The following is a 17,009-nucleotide window of genomic DNA, read 5'->3' as shown; positions in this document are numbered from 1 at the left end:
AATTTACAATGGAACATGAAATGAAATATTTAGCTCAGGCAAATAAAAACACAGTAACTGTATTTTCTTTCACATTTTATAATTTCCCCCCCCCCCATAGATTTAGGATTTTCTTTTCACAATCTTAGCCGCATTCGATAGCTTCTGGCGGATGAATCCCTTTATTTCAGCATCGTTCTTTTCAGGGAAGACAGATTTAACTTCATCTAAAGAGAGAAAAGAAGTAAAGGAAAGGAGAACAGACAAGTTACAGATAGACACATAGACATAAAATATGGATGGCACATTACTGATTTCCACTGAAGAAAAAATACTTACAAATAATCTTCTTGACATCTTCATGATGAAGTGATGGTCGTGTCTCCCCCTTACTTGATGATCCAAGCCCAGTCACACTGTGAGATGCCATGAATTCGGTGTTGTACAGACCATGCATTAAATCATTGGTGTATTTAGCTGCTGAGACCTTGTTGCAGCGGTCCATGATTGTCTGTGGAATATCCTAAGAACATAAATTGGTATCACATTGGGTCATATTGCCAAAGCTTGTTCAGGAGATATCTAAATTCAAAGGGGACAACTAAATAAGTTAGTTAATCTTCCTAATTATCTCAGATTTCTATTTGCAGAAGTTCCCTGATCCCACTTTGTAATATACTTCTGTTATTAGTGAATATAACTTACCAGACAGACAGCCACAGAAGAACACACATCCACAGGCAGCTGTGATCTGGAAGACTGCATACAGTATTTAATATTAAAAATTTTAAAATCTTATTTTTATTAAAAATTTAAAAAAAACACATTGTAAACAGTAAGATGTTTATTGGCTATTTTCACTCCAAGTCCTTATATACATACATGTTTTCTCTCCTTTTGTTTTTAATTAATATTAAGACATTATAAGTGATAATAACTAAATTAATCTAAGTGATTTATTGTCAGCCCCAGTGTTACCAGTTTTTTTTTTTTTTTTGTCGGTGTGAGTTGTGATTTGAGGTGGTGCTACCCTCAAATTTGAGTCTGGAGCCCTGTGAACTTAAAATAAAACAGCATATCATAATGTTATAAGTCTATTTATTATTAAAGAATTTGTCAGTATTACAGTTATTTTGGGGGAAATTTCAATAATTGCATTTAATTGCAGCTGATTTAATGATTTAATTTAATAATAATAATTGCAGCTGATTTAAGGTGTGCCCCTAAATTTTCTGCTTGCGCTCCTAAAATTTTCAGTCAGGGGCAACAGCGCTCCTAGTAAAAAAAGTTAGTCTGGAGCCCTGTGTGTAGATTCAAGAAGGATTAATAAAATTACAATTAATTAATAAAAAAAGTGTGATTAATTTTATTTGTTTTTTGACAGCACTAGTTATTAGGCATGTCATTGGCTGTTTGAATGGCAGTGGTAAGAGAAAAGATGGCTGTTCTCACCTGTCCATCCAGTGGAAGCCTGCTTTTTCCACTCCAGCATCGCTGTACCTCTTGGCCATTCCCTGGTACATCGGTTCCAAGGACCTATCAGTTTCAGACTGAACCGTCACCCAGGAAACAATCAGCCAGGTCTCATTCATGATGGCATAACTGGACATGACACCAGATGCCAGCATTACTTTTCTTGTAACTTTCCTGGTGTGGTCTGACCTGAGGACATGCCCAAAAGTGCCCTGGAGGAGTTTGGTCATGGCTGGCTGTTGACGTCTGAACTCATCTAGTACGCAGTCGGTAAGATAGAAGCTTGACACAGAGACTCCATAACACCCATCTTGGTCGTCATAATGGACAAAAGCACGTGGCATGTTCTCCTTCCTCAGAAACTCCCCAATGGTCCTCTGTCCATGTATGCTCGCCTGGCCGCCTCAGCATCCCTGACACTTTCTATGGGTGAGCACGCTCATACTGGAGGTGAATGACTCATTCACCTGGTTTGCCATATCGGTTGGTGATTTGCCAGTGTGCCTCAGCTCATCCATCACAGACTTGCAAATGGGGTTCTTGTAGGTCAGGAATGCGGGCAGAAGGTTGGTAAACCGCTTGGGCAGCTTCTCAAGCCATCGTGGATTGTCAGCAAACCAGTTCCTCCGACAGGCCTTGCAGCAGAGACGTGAGGACAAGATGTAATACTGGCCACTGGTACCAACAATCACTCGGGGCCTGCCCACACCTGCAGAGACAACCTGTGGATGAGGACATCCATGCAGACATGGCAGGGGGTAACTGTTCCTCAACCTGACCATGACGTGACTCTCGGTGGTGGAAGACGCCACAGTGAAATTGCGTTCCCTAGGTTACGCACTGGACGAGACCCAGGCCACAGCCCGAGATCCTGGAGCTCTATCCTCATCCATAGCTTCTGGTGTTGAGAACAGCTACAGTTGCTCATGTCGTTCTCATGCCCAGGCAGGAGAACAGGAGCGGATGGTTGAGGTGAGGCAACTAGGATTTAAAAAGAAAAATGATTAGGGCAAAAAAAAAAAAATGCAACTGATTAACATTATTAATACCATGGTCTGGTTGAATACTCGATTCTGATTGGCTGCAGGGTATCCATTAAAAAGTGATAGAGGACAACAAGTAAAGGAGTTATGGTGAAACTGACTATATCAGCTGTAACTATAGCAACAGACAGTCAAAATATTCGTTTACAATTTATTGTATCTAAACAAACATCTTTATATTTTATAAGTTAGCTAAACCAGGGGTTCTCAACAGTCCTCGCGACCCACTGCTCTGCATATTGTGTATGTCTCCCTTATTTAACACACCTGATTCAGATCCTTGGCTCGTTAGGATATACTAACAAGTCTATTTCTTGTCATACATGAATAGTTATTTTAATCTAAAAAAAAATTAAACAAAAATGTTAATAGGGGTTTAGCTGGGGCCCTTGAGGCATGCTCAGCAGATGGCGAAGCAGTGGCAGATTACTGCCTCTTCCGCAGGTACTGCTGCAACTTACACATGCGTGTTCCTGGGACACAGCTCTTCCCCATGATGAAGTCCGCATAGCCATGAGCTCTGCCATCCCATATCTCTTTCCAAGTGCTCTTGGCCCGGGAACCAAAGCCAACCAGCTGGTCATCTTCTGATGAGGCTGCCGCAACACCCACTCCAGTGGCCTCATAGGTGAGACGAGACTGGATCTCTCCAAAACTAAGGGCATATTTAACAAAAGTAGGTTGTCCTTGCCATGCCTCTCAGACATACAGATACCTAATGCCTCCTCCTTCTTGAGGTTCTTGATGAGATACATAGTGTACCCTACATCATTCTCTAAAAGCCACCTGAAAGACTTCCCTTTATATTTCCCAAACTGGAGGAGGCAGGTCATGTATAGTTGGAACTCAGTGACAGCCAATGAAATTAAAGCTTTGTTGGCACTGTCCTTGGTGCTGAATTACCACTACAGCCAATCAGATTTTTTCTCATTATTTTTGGTATGCTCGTGTAGACCTAGGTTCGAATCCCACTCATTGCAAGCCTGAGATATGTTTTTACACAAGTCTGAGCCAATATAAACACAAAAAACAACCCATAGCATATAAAGTTTATATCTATCATACAAAATCATTCAATCATTAGTCAAATGATTTTTAGATTTTTTCTTTGTTTATTTGCCAAAGTAGCTATAGCATTAAATCAGGACCTTGGACAGCATAATTAAGATGAGGAGATATAATGAAACAGATATAAATGTTATTCAAATTTGAAAGCTTTAATTATACAATCAGGGATTTTTTTTTTCAAAATTTGCAAAAGAAAGTTAATTATAAAAAGACTATTACAAGATTTCTTTCTTTTTACTGTTTATTGCTTTGCAATTTACAGTTCCATTCAGTCTAAGGGTCTTAACTGTACAATTCCTTTAGCCAACACACACACAAAAGGCCTTCGTATATTATTAAACTGGTATAAAACTATAAAAATTTAAGCTATAAAAGAAAGCCAAAGATATCAAGAGAATATAGACGAATCCGGCGAAACTACCGGAAGTAAGCGGGCGCCATTACTGAGCTGTTGCTGGGTAGCGTTGCGCCATTGCCTCCTATTGTTTTAGTTGCAACTTGCGTCCACTGGAATAAACAGCCTGCGATTTACGACTGTCACTAACGTTACAACGTTAGCCCTTGTATAATGTCGAGTGGGTAAACAGTTTCCGTTATAAATTGTTTCAATGGTGGCAGTAAAATTTCAATTTTGAAGAGAAAACATTGTGAATACCCCGGGTCGACTGCCCCTGTCTGGTGCCGTACGGTTTACACAGATTTCCTGGGCGAGTACAAGACGCGGACATTCGCGTATAATAACAATTATTTAATGACATAAGTAAAAATATATAATAAATGTGTGATATAGTGATCAGCAAAATCTCCTCTCTTGTTATTTTTTCTATTCAATTTACATGCTATGGTCATTAAATGGCTTTCCTGAGCTGAATGTAACGTTATGTGACATAATTGTTCTCCTGCTGTTATATTGACCTCTTTCCATGGTTTAAAAACAGTATTTTATGTATATGTAATATTATGTATACTTTCTAGCTGTAACGTTACCTTACCCATGCCCGTTGCAATGTAAAAATGAGATAAATAATGGACACAAATGAAAAACATGAAATTGTCTATTTGATTTCGTTTATTTATTTATTTATTGTTGCCAAATGGACAGATCTTTTTTTTAGTTTCCTCGGTAGCAAACGTTAGCCTCGCTTGCTTGCCAAGCTATTTTCATAAATAATCTGTAAGATCGTTTGTACCTTCATCTGTGACTGGAGGCCGCTGTCTAACATCATCAACCCAACAAGTCTGCCTGGCTGTAGCTGTCATCAAGGGTGCGTTATCACCTTATCTCCGAGGTTTGTTTACATACCGGTGCATATGTCTATGCCGGTGTAACAGCTCAGTAATGGCGTCGCCACAAGATGGCAGCCTACACAAGAACGCTCGTCGGATTCGTCTATATGCACAGACAATTAGAGAAACAAGATATTTTCCCCCTTTCATTTTCCCTTCTCTGTCACCCATCTTTGCTTTTCCATCTCATAAAAAGCAGAGTCTTGAAATTCTTTCCAGGTCATCTCTTTGTCCATGCCCTGACCTTTGTAGATAGAAAATACTTTGGAAGGACAGTAAATATATTTCCCTGGTACCCCAGGAAAGCCTGTGTGTATATGGGGACTATTTAGGCCCTGCTTCAATTCCATTTTACAGAATCTGCACAGGCGACCACTGTGTTGAGTATCAGACCTCTTCCGTTTAAACTGCCCTTTCTCCTCAACACGTTTTTTTTGTGGCTTCCAGTTCCCTTTGAAAGAACTTGGTCTCCATAAAATCTGTGAATGGCATTCTTGGGTGTGTTAGTCCTTCTCCACTGTAGGTTTTAAAAACTTTTGTGGAACAATAGAAGTACCTAACAGAACCTTGCTGAAAGAAGAAGTGGATGGAGGAGCCATCGTTCTCGTACTGAGATTTGGGCTGTCCACAGGCAAGACAAGTCTTTGTTTGCTTCTTCTTTTCTGTATGTTGCTGCTGTTTTCTCTCTAACCTTTTTATTCTACAATATATGATCATTTTCACAATGCCCCATGGCCTACTTGTCTACCCAATGGAACTGTGCCTTCTCCACTTCTGCCATCCTGTACCGGTTTGCAAGGCCCCTATACATGGGCTCCAGTGATTTTTCCGTTTCCAACTGTACCATAACGCATGATAAGATCATCCAGGTTTCATTCCTGATGGCATAGGATGACATCGTGCCAGATGTAAATGTGACCTTCCTGGCCACCTTCCACTGCATGAAAAGACTAAAATCCGGCAATATCCGGGCATGGTAAACTCCTGTGCAATTTGATGTTTGCTGGATGTATGTGGGAAAAAGCGGATCAGAGTAACACGGAACAGTATATTTCCAGACAAACCCGGAAACCTCACCTACGCGGGCATATACAGGAATCCGTGAAATTTTACGGACATATACAGCTGAAACACTGCTGGATGTGAGAGGTGTGAAGAAGACCTTTCATATGTTAATGACTGACACTAAGGGTGCTGGCTGTTCTCAGAGGGAGGAGTGGCAGGGGACTTCAGGATTGAAAATTATCTCTGGTCTACAGCAAACAAGTTTTTTTTTGTACAGAATTTGTAAATTCTTAAGGCCCTGAAACAGAAAACCGACGTCAAAGAACTAGCAATGACTAAAGCCAACTCTAGGGTTGGCTTATGTCGCCTGTGTCAGGGCCTTAAAACTACTGTATGAAAAAAAGTATCCTAATCAAATATTCTTTTATAAAAACAGGACAAAATAAACACCATGAATATACGTTCACAAAAACATCTGAATATTTAATGAAATAAAAAATACAGGGAAACATTTCAGAATATCTAAATTTTTATTGTGAAGTTTTACAAATTGCAGACAACAACATTTGTCGCCATTGGCTTTGCTTAGTTGGGGACATTTTTATTTAATATTCAACAATGTTATTGAACTGCCTGCATTGACACAATTATATGAGATCTGAACCGAGATGGACAATGACATCACGGTTTTGGCTTGGAGTTAATCCATGCTTCTTTGGGCATGCATGATGTGAAACGAGTGGTCGCAAAACCACCGGGCTTTCCCGTGTTATTGTCAGCAGCTGGTTATCCTTCCATGTTGAAAGGTCCAGCTGCATCATATTTATTCACAAAATTAAATAGATTCACTTGCAACGCGTCATACCGAGGTTTGTGGTTTGAGTAAATAAGTCCTTCCGCAAACAAACAAGCTGCAAGAAAAGGGGGCGTTTTGAGGTTTGAAATTCACCACTCACAACCATTAACACAACAAATGTGGTGACGTAATGGAGGTGCAACCAATAACGTTAGTGTATTGCTTCAAGCGCGAGAAAAATACTTTAAAATTACAGCATTCTTTCCCGAAGCAAAGAGAACAGTTTAAGGTTTGGAAACAGTTTTCTTCTATTCACCTTATTTTGCACGACAACAAGGGTGACGCCATTGCGTTCGTTTTGTCATCTTACTCCCGTCTGAGAAAGACTTCAACTTCCGGCTCAAGAGAGGGATGAGATTCTGCGCTAGTTGAAACGAACGGTAAAATATGGCAAGTATTAAATGTTCAGTTAGGTGCTGCCATAACAGTTGGATTAAGAGGAGAGAACAATTGAACCAACGGTGTAACGAACATAATGTGAGGCGGTCAGATTGTTGTTGTGGTGCACTTTACGATTTAGCTACACCCACCACCTAAAGACGAGGAGCACCGGAGGCAATGGCGGAAGGCACACATTTGGAAGCATAGGCTTGAAAGTGCCCGATTCTGATGAGAAAACGCAAAAGTGGCGTTGCGTCATCTTTTTTTTTTTTTGCGCTTAGACGAGCGTTTTGTGTGAGAAGTCCGCGTGCAAATGGAGACGCAAAAGTGTGTGAAATTCAATGTAGTATGCACTTCAGGCGGCTAGGAGTGCAACACTAAGTCCACGCGCCTGCTTACAACTTTCACCGTCAAGCAAACTTTTGCGTTTTTACCATTACACGGGAACGCGGAGGTGGAGCGTTTTTAAGATTTCCACTCTGGAGGGTGGTTTCACTTTTTTTGCGTTTTTGAGCCTCAAAAACGCCATCGCCGTGTAAACGAAAGGCACATCCGATAAAATATTTTTACTTTTTCACCCGCGAGCGTTCTCGTGTAAACAGGGCCTAAGGACGGGAATCCGATTGAGGAACACCCCAGAAATGGCTCGGCTACGATGTTCCGATAAAGAAGTCACGCCGGGTGTTGAATATTGTCAGATTCAGGTAAGCTAACTTGCCTAACTGTTATGTGCTTGTTTGCCTAACTTTAGATTCGTGAAGTCCGTTCTATGAATGCATTTAAGATCAGTAACAAGCCGTAAACAAAATACAATGAATCTTGCATGATACCATTGCCCACATACATGTTATTTATTTAACTTTGTGATATTGACCTAAGAGTCTGAAAGAATAAATGAATGAATGAATATTCACGGTAGTACAAGATAGTATGGTAACTTACATTAGTCTTACAATAGCTCACATTACTGCTATTGCACATTACGAGATGTAAACAACACTGGTCCAGATGCACTTCCTGTTTCAGTTTGTAAAAGGCTTTTTAATTTCAAATGTAAAGAAAATATCTTGAATATGTTTGTTTAACTTTTTGATTCAGTTGTTCTGTTGGTTGTACTTTAACCCAACGTTTATACAGTGTTAAAACTGAAACAGGAAGTGCTTCTGGACCAGTGTTTACATCTTGTGAAATGGTCTATACAGAGATTGCTGATGCTAGCAGGCCAGCTAGCTACATCTCTCATTCAGATATTGATATTGACTTATGGCGAGTTAGGAGATTGTGTATTGTTTCGTTTTTAATTAATGTATCTTTCTCACACACTGTTCTGTGTAACTATGGGTGCCATCATCAATGAATTCTCCATGATCTATTTTAAGTAGCTACTAATGTAAAAAATGTGTATGGTTATAATATTTCCATAGATGCATCAATGAGAGTCAGTAATGCAGTGGATAACTATGAGGATGATCACATCCACATGCCCCACAGCTGTGATGCATAATCACAATGGGAGGATCAATCTGTCTTTGGCCACAACCTGATCTTCTCAGAGAGACTCTCCAGCGTCTTGATGCTCTTTAGCGAAAGTATGAGCAGCACAGACTAACGTTACATGAAGAATCTTACAACGCTTCGAAAAGAATAAAAAAGGCACATGACGTGAACATTGCGGTAAGTCCAATTATTGTTCTATAACGTGGCTGTAAGCCATAGTTCGGTTACAATTATTGTTTTGTCTCTTGCGGTTACTGTGATGGTCAGCTTATTCCAACTGAAAATTCAGTTTTGTGGTTCTTGAAGATTGTGAATCAATTTAATTGCTTTTTAATTTCAAACTTTACAGGAATCTGTAAGGCGCCTCCATAATTCAGAGAACAACCCACACAAATACGTTCCACAAACCAGGTAAGACTGTTTCTTATATACTATAGCCTAAATGTTAGTTTAATCTACTACTCTATGGATTTGGAATGCCAAAAGTGAATTTCAGTAATGATACCTGCAACTTTCCCCCCCAGAATAAATTCATCACATAACCTGGCTGTGACCACTTACCTCTTCGAAGAATTAAGGTCAACTTTTACAGAAGTTGACCCTGAATGTGTAAAAGGTAATCTTAAAGATGTTGTAATCATTTTATTGTCCTCTGTTTTACTTATTAGGGCCCAAGCCCTGAAAGGGCGAAGGCCCTATTGTTTTCCTAAGGATTATTAGGGCCCAAGCCCTGAAAGGGCGAAGGCCCTATTGTTTTCCTAAGGATTATTTATTAGGGCCCAAGCCCTGAAAGGGCGAAGGCCCTATTGTTTTCCTTAGGATTATTATTATTATTAGGGCCCAAGCCCTGAAAGGGCGAAGGCCCTATTGTTTTCCTAAGGATTATTTATTAGGGCCCAAGCCCTGAAAGGGCGAAGGCCCTATTGTTTTCCTAAGGATTATTTATTATTATTATTTTGTAACCTTTTGGGCATTTTTGGGGCCCTTAACGTGCTCGAAAACTCTTGAAACTTTGCACATGGGTCAGAACCCGCGGCCATCAGAGCCGGGCTGAAGCTGGTACCCGGGCGTGGCAGGGCGGCTCGTCAGCGCCCCCTGGAACGGGGTCCGAACACTTGGTCCATAACTCAAACACGTTTGTATATAATAATATGAAACTCGGTGCACATGTTGATCTCATAGTTTCATCTATACCTCGCGCTTTTACTTTTTACCCCAGCCCAACAGGAAGTCGGCTATTGAGGTTTGTTTGTAAAACGCTCGCAATGGAATGTTAAATACTCCTCCTAGAGCTTTGATTCAAATTCGACAAAACTCGGTCAGCATGAAGTCAAGACATTGAGGATGAAAGTTTGCAAAGGGAATTTTGATATCTCGAACGGTTTGGCCGTGGCGAGGAAACGAAATCATGACGAGAAACGTGAACCAGGAAGTTTGTTATAACTTCAGCATACATTAACTGATCTTGATGAAACTTCAGCAGTGTGTTCGCTGTAAGAGGACGATCACATGGATGTGACTATTGTGAGTCAAAGTTATAGCGCCACCAACTGGCAGCAGGAAGTGTGTCACTTTCAAAATGCTTTGATATCACCCTTTTATTTTTACCCGATTTGCTTCAAACGTCATCTGTATAATGTAAACATACGGCAGATGTAGACCTGTGAATGGATTCTTGATTTCTTTGAAACTGTTGCCGTGGCGACGCATCAAACGTTACCATTCTTTTAGGATGCTTTGGAGACCCTTAGCATGCTTGAAATTGCATGAAACTCGACAGACACATCACATTTATTAGCCAGTAGACACGTGCAAAGTTTCAGAAACGGGCGTGGTGAGGGCTCAGTAGCGCCACCTTTTGACAAAAGTGGGGTTGTTAGTTTTATCTACAGTTACAAAAATCGGTATGTATATTGTACTCCTCGAGCCGGACAACTTTCTAATTGACACTCATTAGCTAGGACCCACAAAAAGCCAGATATGTTTGTTTGAATGTGGTCTTGCTCAATCTGAGCCTATCTCTGTCTTTGCCTGTCTATGTGTGTGTGTTTGTAGGGGGAGGGGTCTTAACCATTTCACTCCTGTGTGTATGGCCTGCATAAAAAATAAATGCCTTAAGCCTGGTATTTTTTTAAATAAGTTTTTTATTTTTTATAAGTAAAGGCATATAACCAGTTTAATTGTAGTGCATTAATAGTTTTATATAATTAGTTTATTAATTAAATTAACTTGGTCCATAAACTTGATCTGAAAATTTGGTCCATAAATCAAACACACTTGCATGTAATTATATGACTTGAGTGTTAATCACATCATGTTTTCAGTTTGAATATAAAGTATATAAATTATGTAAAAAAAATAAAGTTGATCCAGCTGGAGCGCAGGCTGAGAATAGCGCTGTCATGACTGGATCAGAGATCATCAGTCATGCCCTCTCATACCTTACGCGCACACCACGCCCACTTACATCAGATCACATCAACATGTCAGCCGGAGGGATACCGAGGGTCGCTTTCGGATTCAAGAATTTCTTACAACAAGATGGCAAAAGAACAGCGCTTTGCAAGACATGCAACGTTAAGATCGCGGACAGTCAGATGACAACCTCCAATTTCGTCCGTCATTTGAGGAGCCATTATGCCCAGTAAGTGCTTGTCAATTTGTTAATGTTATCTGGTTAGCTCGTTCGTAGTTAGCTAACGTTAGCTAATGTAAGTTAAAGGAGAACTCCGGCGCAAAATTACACATTGTTACCTAGTCAACCGTTATCTGAGATTTGTTTTCATGACTGCCGAATGTAAATAGTTTTATCTATAAAAACAGTTTAGCCTATAAGTGACGTCCGACATTCTGCATATTGTGTTATTTTGTTAAGCCCCACTAAAGGCATAAAAAACTGTAAAGCACAATCAAGTTTTCACACTATATTCCAAGACTTCTAAAGTCATTCAATAGCTTAATGTGTGGTAAAATTAATAGTTTAGTCTCTAAGTTAAAGTTAACGGAAAGTCATCTCGCCTCAGTCATTCTCCATGCATCAGCATTAGCGCGTCGCGTTCGGTTGCGACAGTAACACGACGACACTCTCTTCAAGATCAATGTTCCCAATATTATACTTTATTTGTAGATAAGGCATAAAGGTCTATGATTTGCATAAAATGACTATCTTGCTGGAGTGGAGTTTATTGCCCTTTAGAATACACTAAGCATTAGTGCTGCACGATTAATTATATCGCAGTCGTAATATTGATCTCAAACCTATGCAATTATATAACGCAAAATGCGGCGATTTTATATGAAATAAACAAAGTAGGGCTATTAGCGCAGCTAATGTCATCCTTTGACTAGTGTTACAAGATCCCCCTCTTATTGGTTCAAATGCCTTTTCGCATTTTGCACGACAAGAAGTGAAAAGCTGCCTGTGAGTGCCCTAGATTAGAATAGATGATACTCGCATAATGCGCATGCACTGACCGTGTGCCAGCCCAGAATAAACAGTTCTCTTTCGAGCTTGAACGAACAATAGCACACACAATTATGCCAAAATGTGGTTTTGTCTAGTATCTTCATAACATAAGAAAAGTCTATGGATGAAAAGAGTTATGAGGCGCGTGTGAGATCCGCGTCTCGGCAACGGGTGCTCTTAAAGGGCCAGCAGCGAATAAAGCGTTCTTTCAGTAAAGTTAAAAGAACAAAGGGAAATTAGAAAATTACTCACTGATCTTGAGTAAAGAACTTTTGTAGCTTTTATAAGGATTATTATATATAATTTATGATTCAGGCAGCGCAGACTGTTTGATAACTTTATTCAATTTCTGTACCTGTTAAGACAGGAAGGGCACAGGTAAATATGTTTTTTATTATGGGTTTATGTGGGGATTGTTTGAAGTTCACTTAACTTAAAAGCTGTTAAATATTTTTTTAAGCCTAATAATTTTTTAAAAAGTTGATGGCTTTCAATTGATAGAATCACTGTAATGTTGGTTTGGTTGATGGTTTATTGATCATTATAGGTGTTATCAATCATTTATTGTTGTTGTTGTTTTTAGTTTGAGTTGAGAAATAAACATTAATCTGTGTGTGCATTTTACTTTAGAACCAAGCAAGTTGGACTCATGAAACCATTTTATTATATCGGAGTCGCAAATCGCAATTGCAATATTGGCTCAATAATGGCAATATGACATTTTCCCAAATCGTGCAGCCCTACTAAGCATAGATTATAGATACCATCCCTTCGCTATGTTCTTTTCAATGTGAAGCGTTGCGTGCTGTGACTTGGTGTTGCTTCAAGTGCATCATTCTGCACACGGGATGCGCATGATTGCTTATAATACTTTGGGGAGACAAGGGGGCGTGGCCTAAGGGAATATCACTCATGATGTTAAGTGATGTTACCCCGCCATCGCTGATACAACCTTTAGCAGTCATGTTTTTGCTTCTTGAGAGAGAGAGAAAGTGTGTGTGTGTGTGTGTGTGTGAGCAGTGGCGGTTCTAGGCGGGGGCCTGGGGGGGCCAGTGCCCCTGCGACAACAAGCTTGGACCCCCTTGTGGCCCCCCTAAATGTGGAGTCAGTGTGAAATATTTTTTTTATAGTGTGTCACGCATTGAGCATGACAGTCACTCGTTTCAGTCTTTTGTCTCACACTCCCGTCACACATTGTATTTCTCATGCGGAAAAACTATTAATAATATATTTAATATACGCAATTTCTCTGGCCGCGCCGCTCTCACGTGAGAATCAAGCGCGTCTCGCCTGGAGTTCAGCAGTCGACCCTGCTACGCATCAGCCAATCAAAAAAAGAGAAGTGCTACTTAATAGCCAATCAGAAAAGGGGACTATTGTATCTGGGTGAAATTTAACGCAACAACCAATGAAAAAAAGCATATCCTGGAATTGTTCATATGATTCTGTTACAACATCTTCCGAAAGTTTCTTCACCCGTCCCACAGATGAAACTAATCACTGGAGCTCCGAACATCACACGGAGTAAGTCATGATCTCCTGTTTTAATGTTACAACAAATTCACAACTTGTTTGACAAAAACTATGACAACTTGACTGATGTAAGATGAATCTTTCCCGTAGTGTAAGCTAGCTTACGCAATGCTCGTTCCCTCATCTACAGAGAACCGAGGTTACGTTAGGTAATCGATTCGTTTCCCATTTAATTAGTATCAGTCTGTAACTTAGACAACAGTTTTACAGCCTGTTCACTGACAACACCTGCTCAGAACAAGTAGTCTAGGCCTAGTCATCTTATTACACGAATCACGATGACTGACATATTGTCACATTATAAACATCTCTCTCTCCAAATAGGCTTAATAATTTTATTAGCACTAGATAAATTAAAGTGTAATGCATAGTCGATTTTAAAACATCTCTCTCTCCAAATAGGCTTAATAATTTTATTAGCACTAGATAAATTAAAGTGTATTGCATAGTCGATTTTATAGGTCACTTTTAAAATCATGTCATATTTTATAATTATATCCTGGCCAAGGATGCATTAATTATTGCTTCTGTCTTTCAAAGATGTCAGGAAAAAAACAATTATAAAAAAGCTCATTCACCCTGAGAGGAAAGCCCCCTAAAAAGGCCAGTTTAGAGGATAATTTGCTGATCTTTTTGCAAAAAAAAAAAAAAAAAAAAAAACCCACAAAAATCGTAGATTAATTTGTAAAAATTATATATATATATATATATATATATATATATATATACATACTGTATATTCAATGTAAAAAAATAAAATGGAAATTCAAATACAGACTGATATATGTAATGCAAATGTAAAAATATAATGCAAATGCAAATTGTTGGATAATTATAAACATGGTATTTTGCTTATTTATGCCTTCAGTGCAGTGCAGAAAATGATAAGGTCTAAATGTAACTGGCCCCTCTAACAGTACAACTGGCCCCAGCTTGGCCCCCCCAGTTGAAATGGTCTAGAACCGCCACTGTGTGTGAGAGAGAGAGAGAGAGAGAGAGAGAGAGAGAGAGAGGAGAAATGTAACAAAGTTTAATATTGTTTGTAAACTGTGTTTGAGAGAGAGGAAGGTGTTCAGAGAGTCTGTAGGATGTTAAGCTGTTATTTGTTTTATGGACTCAATGTTGAAAATTTAAAACATTTCAAACACACTGTTGGCAGAAGTGAAAAATAAATAATTTTATGAAGTTACAATTTTGTTTGATTCCATGGTGTATTTTACTGAACATGAGTATTTACAATGCAAATTATTGTAATTTACTGGCAAATACTTATCTTGTCTTTTCATTTTATTAAGATCAGATTCTGCATGTAAAATTAAAATAATAAGGTGACTTGACTTGCACTTGACTTAACCTACTACAAGACTTGACTTGACATAGCCTGTGACTTGACTTGACTTGCCCCCCCCCACCCCCCCAAAAAAAAATACTTGGGACTTACTTGAGACTTGACGGTTAAGACTTGAGACTTACTTGAGACTTGCGTGACCTGCGCCCATCTCTGCTCTAAGTTTTAAGACAGTTCAAATGGAAGTTGGGAATTATGTGTTGTTTGAATAAATCTCCTAGGAGAAATACATCAAATTACAACGCATGTGTTTACCAATCACCACCATACTCGGTGTGCATGAAGTCAAGACATTGAGGATGCTCAATTCCGGACGGATTTTTGATATCTCGAACGGTTTGGCCGTGGCGAGGAAAATAATTTTATGACTAAAAAATGACACATAAAATGTGTTAACTTTGCTCGTTTTACCTACAGTTACAAAACATGCCACGTATATTGTTCTTGTCAAGCCGATCAACTTTCTAATTAACAGTAAGAAGCTCAGACCAAAAGAAAGTCAGATATTGCAGTTTGGATGTGTATCTTGTCTCTATCAGTGTCTGTGTGGGGAAGAGGGAGGGGGGGGGGTGGCTGGTGTCTGCGTTTATGTGTGTGTGTGTGTGTGTTGCTGACTGTAGATTTTTTCTGCAAGTCCTTATCTTTTTGCATAACAATTTTGTATTTTTTTAAATGACAAAATATGCATATAACCCTAATCTTTTAAATGTATAGTTTGCTTTAAATAAAAGTAAGATAAATTGGTAAACTACAAATTGGTAATTGAAGCTGAATGAATTTAAAATTAATGTGCTATATTTCAATACATTTGCTTTCCTTAATATTGTAAAACACTAACCTCATTTATATATGTGTGTGTGTGTGTTTGTATGTATATATATTTTGCAAAGCCCTCACTGATGCAAGCTCTTCTGCACACTTCTCTTCGACAGTCAATGCGGAGGTTAAGTTTTTGCACGTCGTGCAGAATAACCCTCTTTATATATATATATATATATATATATACTTAAAAAAGCGGGGGTTAAGTTTTTGCACGTCGTGCAGAATAACACTAAAGGCACCATATATATACTTAAAAGTGGGGTTGTTAGTTTTATCTAAAGTTACAAAAATCGGTATATACATTGTGCTCCTCAAGCCGTATAACTTTCTAATACATAGTCATTAGCTCGGACCAAGAGGAAGTCAGATATTTTGGTCTGAATATGGTGAGCCTCTCTCTGAGCCTACGTCCCTGTATGGCAAGCCCTTTTAACATTTAAAAGCTAAGTTTGCCTATCCGGAATTAACATTGTAGATATCAACAACGTCTTTCTGTCTAGTCGTTACACTTTGGATAGTTTGTATTATCATTTAAGATATCTGTAACATAATTGTGACTACTCGAAATGACAGAGTATGGCAAGCCGTTTTAACATTTAATCATGAAAGGGCCAAAGCCTTCGGCACCGCCACCCGGGTGCCTTTAGGTAACTAAAGGAACCGGGGTTGCGGTGCCTCCGGCTTGGGCCCGCCATCGCTGCTCGCAGCTATATTTTTTATTGCCATTACATTTATTTATGATATATTTAGCAGGTTGGAAGATGTATTTTGAGACTTTGCGGAGGAAGTATTCTTTGGCTCAGCCTGAAAAGGCCCAGAAAAGAAAAACTATGACAAGCATTGCAAAGAACCTTCAAAGAAAGCGACTGGTAAGTTAAGAAACTGGTTAAGCACTTTTTTTTCTCTTCAGAATGTAACTATCCTCCTCTCTGTGTTTTAGTGGTTAAGTTACTGTCATGTTTTTCAGTTGCTGGAGACCAGGTCCGGGGTTGTACAAACCAACACAGAAAAGGAACTTTGGAAGACCGCAACAATAGAACTGATGTCTGATGAAGATGATGCTATTGTTGATGGAAGGCCAGTGTGAATGGTGAGGTCTCCACCAATCTGCTCTCTGCTAGGTACTATAAAACAGACTAGAGGCTGACCCACACTATGCGTCACACCACCAGCGTATCATGGCAGTTTGAAAAATGTTAACTCGTAAAAAAAAAAAATATATATATATATATATATATATATATATATATA

General features: G+C 39.2%; 1 long non-coding RNA gene and 1 pseudogene across 2 annotated transcripts; one reads left to right on the top strand and one right to left on the bottom strand.

Annotated features, from left to right (window-relative positions):
- Window positions 1-1,427: 1,427 nt before the first annotated feature.
- Window positions 1,428-2,240, bottom strand: LOC148995404 (uncharacterized; annotated as a pseudogene).
- A 4,806-nt stretch (window positions 2,241-7,046) lies between these two features.
- On the top strand, window positions 7,047-9,225 carry LOC148995403 (uncharacterized). 2 transcript variants are annotated; one of them, XR_016155256.1, is made up of 5 exons: window positions 7,047-7,091; window positions 7,695-7,796; window positions 8,517-8,766; window positions 8,939-9,000; window positions 9,114-9,225. It is a non-coding gene; the product is annotated as an uncharacterized LOC148995403 (long non-coding RNA). The 2 variants fall into 2 exon arrangements; XR_016155255.1 differs by lacking the exon at window positions 7,047-7,091 and having other exon boundaries at window positions 7,527-7,796.
- Window positions 9,226-17,009: the final 7,784 nt, after the last annotated feature.

This window comes from Pimephales promelas, chromosome 3 (genome assembly GCF_988280905.1).
Source record: "Pimephales promelas chromosome 3, fPimPro1.hap1.1, whole genome shotgun sequence".
NCBI lineage: Eukaryota > Metazoa > Chordata > Actinopteri > Cypriniformes > Leuciscidae > Pimephales > Pimephales promelas.
The sequence above is the reverse complement of the archived record's forward strand: the minus strand, read 5'-3'. Positions and strand labels throughout refer to the sequence as shown.